This window comes from Chanodichthys erythropterus, chromosome 6, assembly GCF_024489055.1.
Source record: "Chanodichthys erythropterus isolate Z2021 chromosome 6, ASM2448905v1, whole genome shotgun sequence".
Lineage (NCBI taxonomy): Eukaryota > Metazoa > Chordata > Actinopteri > Cypriniformes > Xenocyprididae > Chanodichthys > Chanodichthys erythropterus.
The window spans coordinates 26,903,480-26,920,149 of NC_090226.1; the positions used below are offsets into that span (position 1 = coordinate 26,903,480).

A 16,670-nucleotide genomic window follows, 5' to 3' on the forward strand; every position below is an offset into this window, starting at 1 on the left:
TTTATATTCGCACATTCAGACTTCTGATAAATTCAGACTTTCCAATAAATGTGCAATAAATTAATGTTTGCAAATTTTAAGCAGCGACATGATATTGACAACCAACGATTGTCAACTTACAACATTTTTCACAGTCGATCAAAATAGGCAAGCATTGTTTTAATGGCATATTTACTTGTGAATGTCCACTGAATGTCCAATATAGTGTGATTAACAAGGCTATTGAATACGGATGTGCGAATGTGCGAATATAAAACCAACTTTACCGAAGTCGTGGATATGTGGAAGAAGCAATTGCATACAGAATTTTTTATATCATTTGTATAAATGTTTACTTTTTGGAATAAAAAGCTATACATAAGAAAGGTAAAAAGCACTTAATTGCTAATTAAACATAATTGAGGATAAGTGTAAACAATAATAGAGAATGAATAGGTATAATAAAGCTCTAATTAGTGTATGGAATGTGCTGGAAACCCTTGCAGCAAAGCAGACGTCACGTAGACGTCACGTCCAGGCAGTCGAACTGTAATGTGGCAGACGCAGACGTCACGTTCGGCAGACGCAGACGTCACGTTCGGCAGACGTGACGTTCAGTGAGACGAGTGCATGTTGCAACGTCATATTAATGAGCTCGTCCGAACGCCATAGTGTGGCAGTGAAGTGTCGAGTCAGACGTTCACGCGTGATTCACGTGTAGCAGTGAAGTTATTTATTTATTTTTTCGCTAACACGTATCAGAACACGGTCCTCACACGGCTCAGTGCAGTGTGTGAGCCAATGCAGTATTTACCTGCACTTCATTCAATGCTCTCAATGGACGTGACATCTCAGTCTGAATTGTAACGTGACGTCTGCGTCTGACTTTTTTTTAAATTTTTTTTGTCAGTTTTTAGTGCAACTTTTCCCCGGCAAACTCAATATACATTAATTACGTGCATATTAAATATACATATATTAATATATAACAATTTAGACTTTTTTTTTTTTTTACTTTTTTAAATTGTAAAAGTATAAAGATAACATAAAAAGTATAAAGCCTAAAAGCGAAGTTTGTGTTGCTCTTAAGTATACTCATGTCGTTTAGTTTAATGAAATCCGTTTTGAAATTTTTTACATTTGGGGGTTATTGTTTTTTTAATCTTTTTACATTTTTAATATAGCCTACATGCTTGATGGCCAACCCATCGATCGCAATCAGCTGCTAGATCTGAGACTGTTGCTGTAAATAATAATAAAATACATGGAAAAATGCATTATGCTTGATTAATGTTCAGTTTTTCAAGCACCTCTCTTCTTATATTTTACATTTAAAATATAAATTAGGATTCTAATATTATTTTATCATGTTTTCCTTTCTTTTTTAAAAAGAAAATGTTAGCTTTTATTCAGCAATAATGTTAAATTGATAAGATTTCTATATTTTGAATAATAATCTGCCAGTATTCAATCAATCAATCCTGTAAAAATATCACAGAAAAATATTAAGCAGCACGATTTTTTCCGACGTTGACATTGAAGGATCATGCGTCAAAGACGACTGGAGTATGATGCTGAGAACTCAGCTTTGCATCTCAGAAATAAATATAAAGTATATTAAAATAGAAAACCATTATTTTAAATTGTAACAATATTATAATAACACTATAAACCAGACCCCGCCTCTTCAATATATAAATAAATAAAACCTTATATAAATGATTCACCAATTTTATTTGTTTGTTTATTTATTTATTTGTCGTGTCCTCGATCCTTATCGTTGCGTGAAATGAAAATAGAGCTAAACAACGACGCTGGCACTCGCTCACCAATAGATGGCGTCGTTGGCCCATGTTTAATTCATTTTATCCGACAACAGAAATAAATGATTGGGTGCTCATACAAGTATGTAAATAAATAAATAGTTTCAGTAGCCACAAGAAGAAAAGAAAACAGATAAGTTAACAAAGAAGTCATGAATAGAAGTAAAAACTACTGGAAAGAATTCTAGCGGCTGCATATATGGACTAACTTTAACTTGTTTATTGAAGATGCAGGACAACCAGATATCGTTGAGAAAAGATAAGTTTTTTTAAGCTTTATGATCAGTGGATTGTGTACCAAACAAGAAAAGATTAATTGAATAGGCTATATAAAGGTGTGCGATAGAGACAAAAATGATATCTCGATATTTTCTGGGATTTTTAGCCATAACCATAATCAGACTATATTTTAGCTGAGTCTGTCTTTCTCTCTCTCTTTCCCAAACACAGCTGATGTGCAGCCATTACAATATTTCAGTTTTGTTTTTAATGGCAAGGTGGTCAATTTCTTTTCGTTTCTTTAGTTAATTTAGAAATATTTTGGGAACATTCTATGTTTGTTAAAATCAAGTTTTTTTTTTTAAGGAACAACCGAGCGGCCAGCCGCAGGATGCGCTATGAGCATATGTTTGATCAATTTAGCCTTCTTCACAAATCAACACGACTTGCATAAAATAATATTTATGGATGAGAAAAAAAGAAAAAGAAAAAAAAAACATGTCATGCATTTTACCATACTAATTAAAAAAAAAATTACCCTAGATAAATGTGCACTACTGATTAAAATAAATAAATAAATAAATAAATAAAAACAAAAAATAATAATAAAATGTGCTCGCTTTTGTCTTTTGAGGTGTAAATGTTTTATAGTATTCTAACAGATCACCTGTCAATCACTTTGGCGAAACTATAAATCTAAATATTACAACTCCAAAATAAAAGATTGCAAATATTGTTTATTTTAGTAAAATTAGCCCATAATATAGCAGTGTTTAAACATTCGTTCTTTTGGTGTTGGTCTAGAGACTCCTAGTGGTGAATACATGCTAGAACAACTTTTTTATGATTTCTTCAAAACATCCGTGGATATACTTCGGTAAAGTTGGTTTTATATTCGCACATTCAGACTTCTGATAAATTCAGACTTTCCAATAAATGTGCAATAAATTAATGTTTGCAAATTTTAAGCAGCGACATGATATTGACAACCAACGATTGTCAACTTACAACATTTTTCACAGTCGATCAAAATAGGCAAGCATTGTTTTAATGGCATATTTACTTGTGAATGTCCACTGAATGTCCAATATAGTGTGATTAACAAGGCTATTGAATACGGATGTGCGAATGTGCGAATATAAAACCAACTTTACCGAAGTCGTGGATATGTGGAAGAAGCAATTGCATACAGAATTTTTTATATCATTTGTATAAATGTTTACTTTTTGGAATAAAAAGCTATACATAAGAAAGGTAAAAAGCACTTAATTGCTAATTAAACATAATTGAGGATAAGTGTAAACAATAATCGAGAATGAATAGGTATAATAAAGCTCTAATTAGTGTATGGAATGTGCTGGAAACCCTTGCAGCAAAGCAGACGTCACGTAGACGTCACGTCCAGGCAGTCGAACTGTAATGTGGCAGACGCAGACGTCACGTTCGGCAGACGCAGACGTCACGTTCGGCAGACGCAGACGTCACGTTCAGTGAGACGAGTGCATGTTGCAACGTCATATTAATGAGCTCGTCCGAACGCCATACATCGCCGCCGTGCACTTTGAGCGCAGCTCTAACACGTGACCGTGACGTCTAACGTCTCATATCTGACGTCTGACGCCTGAATACTATGGGATTTTGGCCAGACGGCTGGCGTGCGTATACACGTTAGTTCTCCTCTCAGTTTGCTTAGCAATCATCACATTTTGTTGAAGTCACCCCTCATACTCATTAATATGACGTTGCAACATGCACTCGTCTCACTGAACGTCACGTCTGCGTCTGCCGAACGTGACGTCTGCGTCTGCCACATTACAGTTCGACTGCCTGGACGTGACGTCTACGTGACGTCTGCTTTGCTGCAAGGGTTTCCAGCACATTCCATACACTAATTAGAGCTTTATTATACCTATTCATTCTCTATTATTGTTTACACTTATCCTCAATTATGTTTAATTAGCAATTAAGTGCTTTTTACCTTTCTTATGTATAGCTTTTTATTCCAAAAAGTAAACATTTATACAAATGATATAAAAAATTCTGTATGCAATTGCTTCTTCCACATATCCACGACTTCGGTAAAGTTGGTTTTATATTCGCACATTCGCACATCCGTATTCAATAGCCTTGTTAATCACACTATATTGGACATTCAGTGGACATTCACAAGTAAATATGCCATTAAAACAATGCTTGCCTATTTTGATCGACTGTGAAAAATGTTGTAAGTTGACAATCGTTGGTTGTCAATATCATGTCGCTGCTTAAAATTTGCAAACATTAATTTATTGCACATTTATTGGAAAGTCTGAATTTATCAGAAGTCTGAATGTGCGAATATAAAACCAACTTTACCGAAGTATATCCACGGATGTTTTGAAGAAATCATAAAAAAGTTGTTCTAGCATGTATTCACCACTAGGAGTCTCTAGACCAACACCAAAAGAACGAATGTTTAAACACTGCTATATTATGGGCTAATTTTACTAAAATAAACAATATTTGCAATCTTTTATTTTGGAGTTGTAATATTTAGATTTATAGTTTCGCCAAAGTGATTGACAGGCGATCTGTTAGAATACTATAAAACATTTACACCTCAAAAGACAAAAGCGAGCACATTTTATTATTATTTTTTGTTTTTATTTATTTATTTATTTATTTATTTTAATCAGTAGTGCACATTTATCTAGGGTAATTTTTTTTTTAATTAGTATGGTAAAATGCATGACATGTTTTTTTTTTTCTTTTTTCTTTTTTCTCATCCATAAATATTATTTTATGCAAGTCGTGTTGATTTGTGAAGAAGGCTAAATTGATCAAACATATGCTCATTGCGCTTCCTGCGGCTGGCCGCTCGGTTGTTCCTTAAAAAAAAAAACTTGATTTTAACAAACATAGAATGTTCCCAAAATATTTCTAAATTAACTAAAGAAACGAAAAGAAATTGACCACCTTGCCATTAAAAACAAAACTGAAATATTGTAATGGCTGCACATCAGTGTGTTTGGGAAAGAGAGAGAGAAAGACAGACTCAGCTAAAATATAGTCTGATTATGGTTATGGCTAAAAATCCCAGAAAATATCGAGATATCATTTTTGTCTCTATCGCACACCTTTATATAGCCTATTCAATTAATCTTTTCTTGTTTGGTACACAATCCACTGATCATAAAGCTTAAAAAAACTTATCTTTTCTCAACGATATCTGGTTGTCCTGCATCTTCAATAAACAAGTTAAAGTTAGTCCATAATGCAGCTGCTAGAATTCTTTCCAGTAGTTTTTACTTCTATTCATGACTTCTTTGTTAACTTATCTGTTTTCTTTTCTTCTTGTGGCTACTGAAACTATTTATTTATTTACATACTTGTATGAGCACCCAATCATTTATTTCTGTTGTCGGATAAAATGAATTAAACATGGGCCAACGACGCCATCTATTGGTGAGCGAGTGCCAGGCGTCGTTGTTTAGCTCTATTTTCATTTCACGCAACGATAAGGATCGAGGACACGACAAATAAATAAATAAACAAACAAATAAAATTGGTGAATCATTTATATAAGGTTTTATTTATTTATATATTGAAGAGGCGGGGTCTGGTTTATAGTGTTATTATAATATTGTTACAATTTAAAATAATGGTTTTCTATTTTAATATACTTTATATTTATTTCTGAGATGCAAAGCTGAGTTCTCAGCATCATACTCCAGTCGTCTTTGACGCATGATCCTTCAATGTCAACGTCGGAAAAAATCGTAGAAATCTTATCAATTTAACATTATTGCTGAATAAAAGCTAACATTTTCTTTTTAAAAAAGAAAGGAAAACATGATAAAATAATATTAGAATCCTAATTTATATTTTAAATGTAAAATATAAGAAGAGAGGTGCTTGAAAAACTGAACATTAATCAGGCATAATGCATTTTTCCATGTATTTTATTATTATTTACAGCAACAGTCTCAGATCTAGCAGCTGATTGCGATCGATGGGTTGGCCATCAAGCATGTAGGCTATATTAAAAATGTAAAAAGATAAAAAAAACAATAACCCCCAAATGTAAAAAATTTCAAAACGGATTTCATTAAACTAAACGACATGAGTATACCTAAGAGCAACACAAACTTCGCTTTTAGGCTTTATACTTTTTATGTTATCTTTATACTTTTACAATTTAAAAAAGTAAAAAAAAAAAAAGTCTAAATTGTTATATATTAATATATGTATATTTAATATGCACGTAATTAATGTATATTGAGTTTGCCGGGGAAAAGTTGCACTAAAAACTGACAAAAAAAAAATAAAAAAAAAGTCAGACGCAGACGTCACGTTACAATTCAGACTGAGATGTCACGTCCATTGAGAGCAGTGAATGAAGTGCAGGTAAATACTGCATTGGCTCACACACTGCACTGAGCTGTGTGAGGACCGTGTTCTGATACGTGTTAGCGAAAAAATAAATAAATAACTTCACTGCTACACGTGAATCACGCGTGAACGTCTGACTCGACACTTCACTGCCACACGTGATTTACGTGACGTCTGCGTGACGTCTACGCCTCGTCTGCGTCTTAAAATGAATGGATTTAATAGCAAAAAATTAAGACGTCAGTGAGACGTTCAGTGAGACGAGTGCAAGTTGCAACGTCATATTTTTGACCTCGTCCGAACGCCATACGTCGCGGCCTACGATTAGATCTACAGTGACGTCGCCGCGGGTCTATCGTCTGTCCTCCCTATCAATCCCATTCAAAATTTGACACGGTCTGACGGCGACGTAAGGGTAGACTGCGCCTTATCCTTCGCCTGCTTAGCCTTAGAACTTATGGCAAGCCAAAGTACTCACAAACGCCTGGTCGGACGTCTGATTGCACACTGACGCGTCCTCGACGTGTGATTTGCGTTAAGAACGCGCGTTCTTAACGCGCGCTTTGGTATCATAGAAAACGCGCGTCAAGAACGCGCGTTTTTTGTGTACCAAAACGCGCGTTCTTGACGTGTGATTTGCTATTAAAACGCGCGTTCTTGACGTGCGCTTTAGAGTGACCAAAAACGCGCGCTTTTGACGTGCGTTTATCATAACAAAAATGGGCGTCGAATACATGCGTTTTGAGTCAAACAAAACGCTCGTTATGAACGTTTAAACAGGTAAACCAAACAGACAGTGCAAACGTGTGTTTGAAGTGTCCATCAGGCGAAGAGAACGCGCTCTTTCCTTAGTGTTCTCAAAAGTGCATGTCGAAAGCGTGTGCTCACTCTTTAGGGCTTTGAGTCTGTTATGTTTTTGTCCGCTATAGGTTTAGGACAGCATTATCATTAAACTCCACCAAAACAAAATGGAATTATCGAGGATAAATTTGGCAGATGATTATAGGCTAAAGGTTGAGTTATAATCCAGTATAATTAATATGAAATATGCATATGAAAACGTAAAACTATTATTTAAAATAGCCGTGGGGGAATGACAGTGGATATACCTTCGATCAAGGCCAAAACTTTGTAAGTTTGTAAGGAGCCAATAAAATACTACACCACATGTATGATCATCTTGGCTATATATTACGGTGGCGTATTGCCTCGTGGATAATATTTTTCCCCCCTCAATTATGTCGTAAAACGACATATTTTCTCATTAAAACGAGATGTTATGTCGTTAAAACGACATATTTTGTACGTGACGTGTACGAAAAATGCCTTTATACCTTTATCTGATCTATAGAGCTCATATAGCCTATATCAGTTCAGTTTACATTTATTTGTTTAGCGCTTTTCACAATACTTAGCCCTATAATTTTAAAGCCGCTTTATAGGAAATGCTTTAACATTACAATTTGGAGTAATCTGTTATCAAGGGTGACTGTACAAGTTATGGCCTAATTTCATAGGCTCCTACATAGGCTATATGTAGCAAGTCTGTGAGGCCCCCCGCAAAGAATGAGATGGGGGCCCTCCCACAAGCAGTGATGTCATGTGTTAAAATTTGTTGTGCACCTGCCCCACAGTTTACAAAAGCTGATTTAACAGTGAATCATGTGGTGAATTATCATTGCATTGATTTATTTGATATTATTTTTGAATAATATTATAGCCTAGCCTATATGATAGGCCTAGCTATATAATGTTTAGTGATTTTGATATCGCAGACTAAAATACCGGCAGGAATAAATATTTAGGCTAATTTACTCATTAAAACCAAAGGAGCGCCAAGAGAACGGATAACAGCCTCAACGAGCACTGGCCATGATTTCAGAAACAACACATTCCAGCGGATAGATCGCCTCTTATTTAACACAGACCTACAAATTTCTTATCAAATGGAGATGTTTCTTTCTTGTAGGTACAGTTATTCGTCGAGTTTAAATTAATTTTTGAGTTGTTTCAGAAAGATTCTCGCAGAGAGACAGCTGAAAGCGCACCCTGTTTTTATTTATTCTATTTTACAAAAGTCGCCTACAAGGTGTTGTTGTTATTATGAGCATAAATATAAAATAAAATTTTAAAAAGTAGACCATTTGTAGTCTTGCACTAATCTGTAGGCTATCGCCAAAAATGACGAAATGTCTATTTTAAGTTGTTTCAGCTGTCATGAGGAAAAAATCCATCAGAACGCGCCGGGGGATTCGTCGGCCAGAGGGATAAAAATGTAGCCAGTTTAGTTTCATATTTATATTTAAATTTTGGGCTATAGCGTAATACTATTTTTTTTTTAAATGTCACATGTTGATTATGAAAAGTGAATAGCATGACGGATGCGCAATGTCGGGAGACATGCAGCGGGTTAGACATAAGTTTGACCACTTCATTAAGTTTTGTTTTATAGTAAGTCTTTCTTTAAAGTGAATTTCGTTTTGTAGAAATTGTATCTTAATTTCAATCAATGTTTCATCAACCAATTGCCTATATTTAATAAATAGGAAGAAAACCAAGAACGTCGGGTGTAGAATGGATTGCGTAACAAACGAATCCATGTTTCCGCGGCCTTTGAATAAGGCTGAAGCAATATTCTGTTTTTATTAAATTTCTTAAATACATGTCTTTATTACTTAATTAATTGATAAGATATTTTTGGGTCTAACAATATATTTTAGCTGGTCTAAATTCTAAGTTAGACACAAATTTGCGCTATATAAGGTTCCCTTCTAGACAAGCGTGTAAATTGCTGTTTCGGTCGCAAATTTTCAGTAATTTCGATCGGTGCATCAAATGATGTAGGCGTAAACTAAATTCATGTAGTTTCAGTAAAAGAATAAAGAAATAACTAAACTTATTTGCTATAGGCTACATTTGGAAAAGAACTTCAGACATTCCGATAGCTGACCATTAGCAGAGCTGGCGATGAGGTGTTTGGGCAATATATAATAATATAAATAACAATAATAATGTCTCAGCAAAGACCGAACATATTTATTTGTCTCGTCACACGACCGCAACAGTAACACAGCGTATCAAGGCTTGTTGTTGTCTTGGCTACCTTACAAACGGCGATGGAAACAACAGTGATGAATTTTTCCTCCTTTTGTGGTAATTTAGCACTCAAAAAAATGATTCAGGCCCTTCATAGATATGACACATTTAAATTTAATTCACTTTACTTAAACATATCTAATTAGGAGTAATACGTATTTATATTTAATGAGTCTAACATAAAATATTTAAATAGTTTAATCTATGAAATTTATTTAAATTTGACCAACTAAATTTAATTACATTTGGGAAATGGAAGTGCACTCAAAAAAAATGATACATTGTATTTACTTAATTTTTTTATGTCAACAGGTTCCACGTAACTTGGTTATGTTGCATGTAATTAAGATTATTGGTTTCAGTTAACTTACATTTATTACATAAGGTTAACTCAATGCCATTTAGTTGAATCAGGCAGAGGTGGGAAGTCCAGGGGTCAGAGAGTAAAATTCCTGCCATATTTTTATTCCACCACTGAAGCATTAATGAGATAAATAAGTGTTTAATTGAGTGATGATTGAGCATTATTGAAGACACCTGATGAAAACAAGCAGAATCACCAAAGGAGAAAATCACAATTTTTAAGACACCATCATCGAGGTCAGGGTTTGCTTTAGTTGAGCTCTTGATCCTTGTCTTTTTAATATTAGATATTGATTGGGCAGTTTTAACTGCATTAAAACCAACCAGACAAGCAAAGTTAAAAGATGATCAGGTGGTGTTGGTTATGTTTTCACATAATCATTATTTGATCTGAACTCATTTAGAGCCCAATCTCTGAGTTAGATTTACATTATTGATTACCGCAGCACTGTGATTCTACAGCAGAATATCAACTTTATCAATACAAATTTTTTTTTTAAAGTTCTGATGTAAATAAACGAGTTTTATTTAGACACACAGATATCAAGAATCAGCCTGTGAATCTCAACAGTGGTGAGAATAATAAAGCATGTTGCAGTGCATTCTGGGTGCCACCAATCAAAATTAATCCATGCCTCCCATCATGCATTGCCGCATGAATAAATTATGAGCTGAATTGTCTTAGTAATTTTCTTTATTCTCACTATTTAAATTTTGCTGTTTTTCTGTGACTTTTTAGTAGCTTGTTTTCTAATGTTCAGAGTTGATCAGAATATGTTGCTTGTCACCGTCATTGAGATTCATACGCTGATTCTTGATGTCTGTGTGTGCCTAAAGTAAAGCTTTTTTTTTTTGTGATAAGGACAACATCTCTAAAAAAAAAATATATATTTTGATAAAGCTGATCTTCTGCTATAGAATCACAGTGCTGCTGTAATCAATAATGTAAATCTAACTCAGAGATTGGGCTCTAAATGAGTTCAGATCAAATAATGATTATGTGAAAACATAACCAACACCACCTGATCATCTTTTAACTTTGCTTGTCTGGTTGGTTTTAATGCAGTTAAAACTGCCCAATCAATATCTAATATTAAAAAGACAAGGATCAAGAGCTCAACTAAAGCAAACCCTGACCTCGATGATGGTGTCTTAAAAATTGTGATTTTCTCCTTTGGTGATTCTGCTTGTTTTCATCAGGTGTCTTCAATAATGCTCAATCATCACTCAATTAAACACTTATTTATCTCATTAATGCTTCAGTGGTGGAATAAAAATATGGCAGGAATTTTACTCTCTGACCCCTGGACTTCCCACCTCTGCCTGATTCAACTAAATGGCATTGAGTTAACCTTATGTAATAAATGTAAGTTAACTGAAACCAATAATCTTAATTACATGCAACATAACCAAGTTACGTGGAACCTGTTGACATAAAAAAATTAAGTAAATACAATGTATCATTTTTTTGAGTGCACTTCCATTTCCCAAATGTAATTAAATTTAGTTGGTCAAATTTAAATAAATTTCATAGATTAAACTATTTAAATATTTTATGTTAGACTCATTAAATATAAATACGTATTACTCCTAATTAGATATGTTTAAGTAAAGTGTCATATCTATGAAGGGCCTGAATCATTTTTTTGAGTGTATGGGCATTGCCATCGATACAGGCATCGAAAGGTATTTTACACTATATTTACACTATAAGTGTGATAAAGGCATGATAAATTCTCTATTATAGATCAGATAAAGGTAGCCTATACATTCACGTCATATATGCCAACAAAATGTCGTTTTAACGACATAACATCTCGTTATTACGAGAAAAGATGTCTTAACAACATAACATCTCGTTATTACGAGAAAAGATGTCTTAACGACATAATTGAGGGGGAAAAAAATATTATCCACGAGGCAATATTTTATTGGCTCCTTACAAACTTACAAAGTTTTGGCCTTGATCGAAGGTATATCCACTGTCATTCCCCCACGGCTATTTTAAATAATAGTTTTACGTTTTCATATGCATATTTCATATTAATTATACTGGATTATAACTCAACCATTATAATCATCTGCCAAATTTATCCTCGATAATTCCATGTTGTTTTGGTTGAGTTTAATGATAATGCTGTCCTAAACCTATAGCGGACAAAAACATAACAGACTCAAAGCCCTAAAGAGTAAGCACACGCTTTCGACATGCACTTTTGAGAACACTAAGGAAAGAGCGCGTTCTCTTCGCCTGATGGACACTTCAAACACACGTTTGCACTGCCTGTTTGGTTTACCTGTTTAAACGTTCATAACGAGCGTTTTGTTTGACTCAAAACGCACGTATTTGACGCCCATTTTTGTTATTATAAACGCACGTCAAAAGCGCGCGTTTTTGGCGCGTTTTAATAGCAAATCACACGTCAAGAACGCGCGTTTTGGTACACAAAAACGCGCGTTCTTAACGCAAATCACACGTCGAGGACGCTTTTGACGCGTCAGTGTGCAATCAGACGTCCGACCAGGCGTTTGTGAGTACTTTGGCTTGCCATAAGAACTGGCACGGACCGCCCCCCATAAATACAAAGCGGTAGCTCTCTCGATGAACGCACGATCAACATCAGCCGTCTTGCAAACAGACAACCGCCTACACTTGCCCCTCCCACAAGAACCGGATTTCGCCTTGGACGCGCGTCAATTTCGCTTCAAACGCTTGTTTTTTACGCGCGAATGCATTCAAAATGTTCAAGCGGCAAACTAGACGCGGTAGACGCGAATTTGACGCTATATTCGCGTTTGGTGTGAACGCAGCATTAAACGTTACCGATGCTCAAACGGCATCTTGGACAAATGTGTGAGCAGAAGCGCTGCAGGTGTCTGGCAAGAAACAGAAGAGAGTAACGTTACAAATGTATTCAGGGATTGTATTTGTACAGTAAAGTGTTGTTCAGTGCAAGATTTTAATGGTATTTAAGCTAACATAAAGAAAGGGAAAATACTTCCACTAAATGTTAAAAAACTAATAATGTTAAAAACTAATAATGTATGTAACAATGAGAGTTTTATTTTTTTTGCAAAACAGTGTTTGTGTGTATATATATATATATATATATATATATATATATATATATATATATATATATATATATATATATATATTTATTTATTTATTTATTTATTTATTTATTTCTGACCCCTCCATGCCACAAGTGTTGCTGGTTTTGTTCCTAAATTACTATTATTATTTTTTTTATTCCATGCACCTTGTTGGATGTGAGAAGTTGCACCAGATTATTGCAATTAATAGTATTATATTAGTAGCATTATATAAGTATATTAGTAGTATTATATTAGTAATAGTATTATATAATTATATTACACTCTGTAACAATGAGAGAGACACTGCTGTTTACATTTACTATGGTAAATAAAATATTTATAGTATAGGTATACAAATATTTTAGTAGGCCTAATGAAATGTGAAGTAAATGAGAAATAATGCAAAGGGAAGTAAATTTTCTGAAATGTTGCGCTTTCTTGCGCTTGAATGTTAATATGGCCCTCCTATGAACTCTCAATCACAGAAACGGCCCCCCGCCAATTTGAGTTTGAGACCCCTGCTATAGATTTTGAAAGACAGTTCACTCCTAATGAATGGGGAAACTGCAAGGCGCAGTATGGTGGAATACGTCCCACCTTCTAAGTAAAAGAGCCAATTGCTGACTGATAAAGTCACTGCAGCTGCTGTTGGAAGCTCCGGTTCCCATAGAAATCCGAGACTCACACTTAAGACTGCACCTGCGCATTGGCTCGTCTCGCCTGAAAAATAAGCTTTATTTTTTAACACTATTTGAGCATAATAAACAACATTTATGGGACAGTTCATGTCAGATTTTGTTGCCGATTTGAAATACGTTACTAAATTGTGAGTTCGCCATGCAGTTTATGAGATTTCAGAATTCCCCCATTCAAATAGATAGGACTTGGTCTTGGATGCCCAAAAGAGCTGCCTGGAGGTGTTGCAAATATGGCTGTGCATAAAGTCTATTATTCCTGCTGCTGTCTGTCATGTTAATCAAAGAACAAAAGACAAAGAAAATCACTTTCTGCCCTTGACTGAGTAAGTTTTATAACTTTAACTGTAATCATTAATCATTAATCTGTAGTATTTCTTACCAGTATAAAAAAAAAAAAAAAACGACTTAACATGAAAAACTTTATTCTATTGCTCTTTATTCTATTGCATTTTTATTTTTTAATTTTTTTTTTTTTGCAATTTGTTAACAACAACAACAACAACGACGAAAAAAAAAAAAAAAAAAAAATTGCTTATTCATTTCCCAATGGCAAATGTTATGGTTATGGTATCTAACAAAATGGACAATGCTAACCAGACCCTAACCTTGTTCGGAACAGATCCCTGGCAACATATGTTGAGTGCCAATGTTGTATTATCAGGTGAAAAATGAAAAGAGAAAGCACAAAAACTGTGTCTACACCTGAAGTAGTGCAACAAAAAGAACGAAAAAAAAAAAGAAACCATTATAATCAGTGATGCTACGCTCCATTCCATTTCAGACATAATCCAAGCACTCATGCTACTTCTGATAATAAGAACAAACAGATTTGCAATGGTTGCTTTGCCACATCTAGTGTAGACAGCCTGAAGTTGTTGGGTTCGCTGTGTACAGTGAATGAATTCATCATAGCCACCTGACTGATGCTACAATAGGGGTGGGACAAAATATCGATCGTACTTCTCTGTGCAATAAGAATTGATACGCTGGTACCAAATATTGATATTTTAATTAATAAAATAAGGTGCTATAAATAGATTTCCCTGCTCCCAGCATTGGTACTTCAAGGTGGCTCTCAACACATGAATGAGGGAAATGTGAACAAGTTAACTAGCCTAAGAAAAAGTTTTCAACGGGATGCGGACAGCAGTGAGAGTAAAATAACAGGTGCCCCAGCCACGTTTAAGTTCAAAGTCTGCACTTCAGCTTTTATACCATTTGTGTGACAAATTAAGACATCTTTGACGTTCTTCAACATATACATTGGACAATATACATAGGACATAAACATCATACATTGGAGTGTTTGAAAGCAGGCATCTTTCAACAGATTCTTCTATCAGGGGATATATTAGGGATCCGCTGGTAGATGCCTGCTTTCAAACGCTCCCATGTGAATCTGCAAATGCTTGGTGAAGAGCTGGTAGATGGAAGCTGGTAAACACAAAGGTTCCCAGATTCAAATAAAAGAGGTTGGTCATTTTTTAAATGTACCAGGTTTATATGAAACAAGGCAATCAACAGTTAACTAAGGCTAAATGTGACCATTTACATGCAAAGGAAAGTTTAAGCTTTTAAAAAGTATAAGCATAAAATGTTTAAATTTACTTAAAATGTTACATTTAATTTACAGACTAAAAAAAAAAATTATGCTGTTTTCTAACAGTTTGGACTTTAATAAAGAGAGAAAACCTGCACTTAACCGTTTCACTGGCATTTTGTTTTCATAGTTAGACATATGATGTATCATTAAAATAGGATGGTCTAGCAATATATTGATTATCGCAGAATTGCTGTATCGTGATCGTATTGTAAGGTACCCTGTGATTCCCACCTCTATGCTACAACCACAATTTCTCAACTGAAAAATGTTTCGGACAAACAAAATGTGTGCTTGACCCTCATCATGGTTTTCAGTTTGTTCGTTTTTACAAATTCTAACTGGATTATCAATCAACTTGTTGCTCTTAATAGTCATAGAAGTTCATCAAATTCTTATGGTCCAAGCCTTTTGAAAAATCAACTGTTCTAAAACTTTACAGTTTTCATCTCACTGGTTGTCTTAAACTGCATTTTCATTTATTTTGGTAACTGAGGAGAATCACTCTGGTGACTTTCAGCTTCAGTGTGATACCACAAAAGACTAAAGACTAAATACAGTGTCTCTAATATCCCTTTCAAGCAGATGAGAGAAAGCGACTACACAAATGCTTCAAAGCAAGCAAAACGCATCACAAAGTCAATTGCAATGTTTCCCATACATTGATTTATTTGTGGCGGTTGGCCACAATATCAACATTGACCGCCACAAATAGATTTAAACTGTTCCAAAAATGTTCTGGTGGGATGTGTGGGAGAAGTGCTATATCACTTCATGAATATTAATATAGTAATGAATGCACTGAAAAGCCCTTGCACTATTCATATACTCTGTCAGATGTTAATGCTGAGAGAGAGAGTAAGACAGTAGAGCTTCACAATTAATCTTTAAAAGGGGTGGTTACGTGGTTTTTTTCTAGGCTTGATTGTGTTTTTGGGGCGCAGTATAACATGTCTTAATGCTTCGTTTTTTTGAAAACGCTGTATTTTTCATATATTTTATCTTTATTCTACACCTCTGTTTCCACTGTCATATGAACGGCTCGTTTGACTTCCTGCTTCTATGAAGCCACTCCCTCCGACATACGCAATGTGCTCAGATTGGTTAGCAGGTTTGTAACTGGCCCAGTCTATCGTGATTCGCTGAAGCGTCCGGAAACGCCACGCCCCTTACCATCTGTTATTACGCGCTTAGGTGGAAAGTAAATAAAAGCGCCTATATTGCTGTATCAAATTGAGCTGAATCAGACCCAGATGAAGAGGATAAAGCAGAACCTCTCCAATCGCGGCTTTTAAAGAAAGTTTATGAATGGTATTTCATTTAGTATGTGTCAAAGTGTTTAGATATGCTGTCACTGCTGTTTGTTAGCTTTCAATATACAGTTTTATCCTGATTAAAGCTTTCCTGTAGTAAATACATGCC

At 34.8% G+C, this 16,670-nt stretch overlaps 1 protein-coding gene across 6 annotated transcripts in view; it reads right to left on the minus strand.

Moving 5' to 3' along the window:
• rap1ab (RAP1A, member of RAS oncogene family b) overlaps positions 1-16,670 on the minus strand; it is a 134,567-nt gene that overhangs the window by 106,827 nt on the left and 11,070 nt on the right. The window lies entirely within an intron of this gene.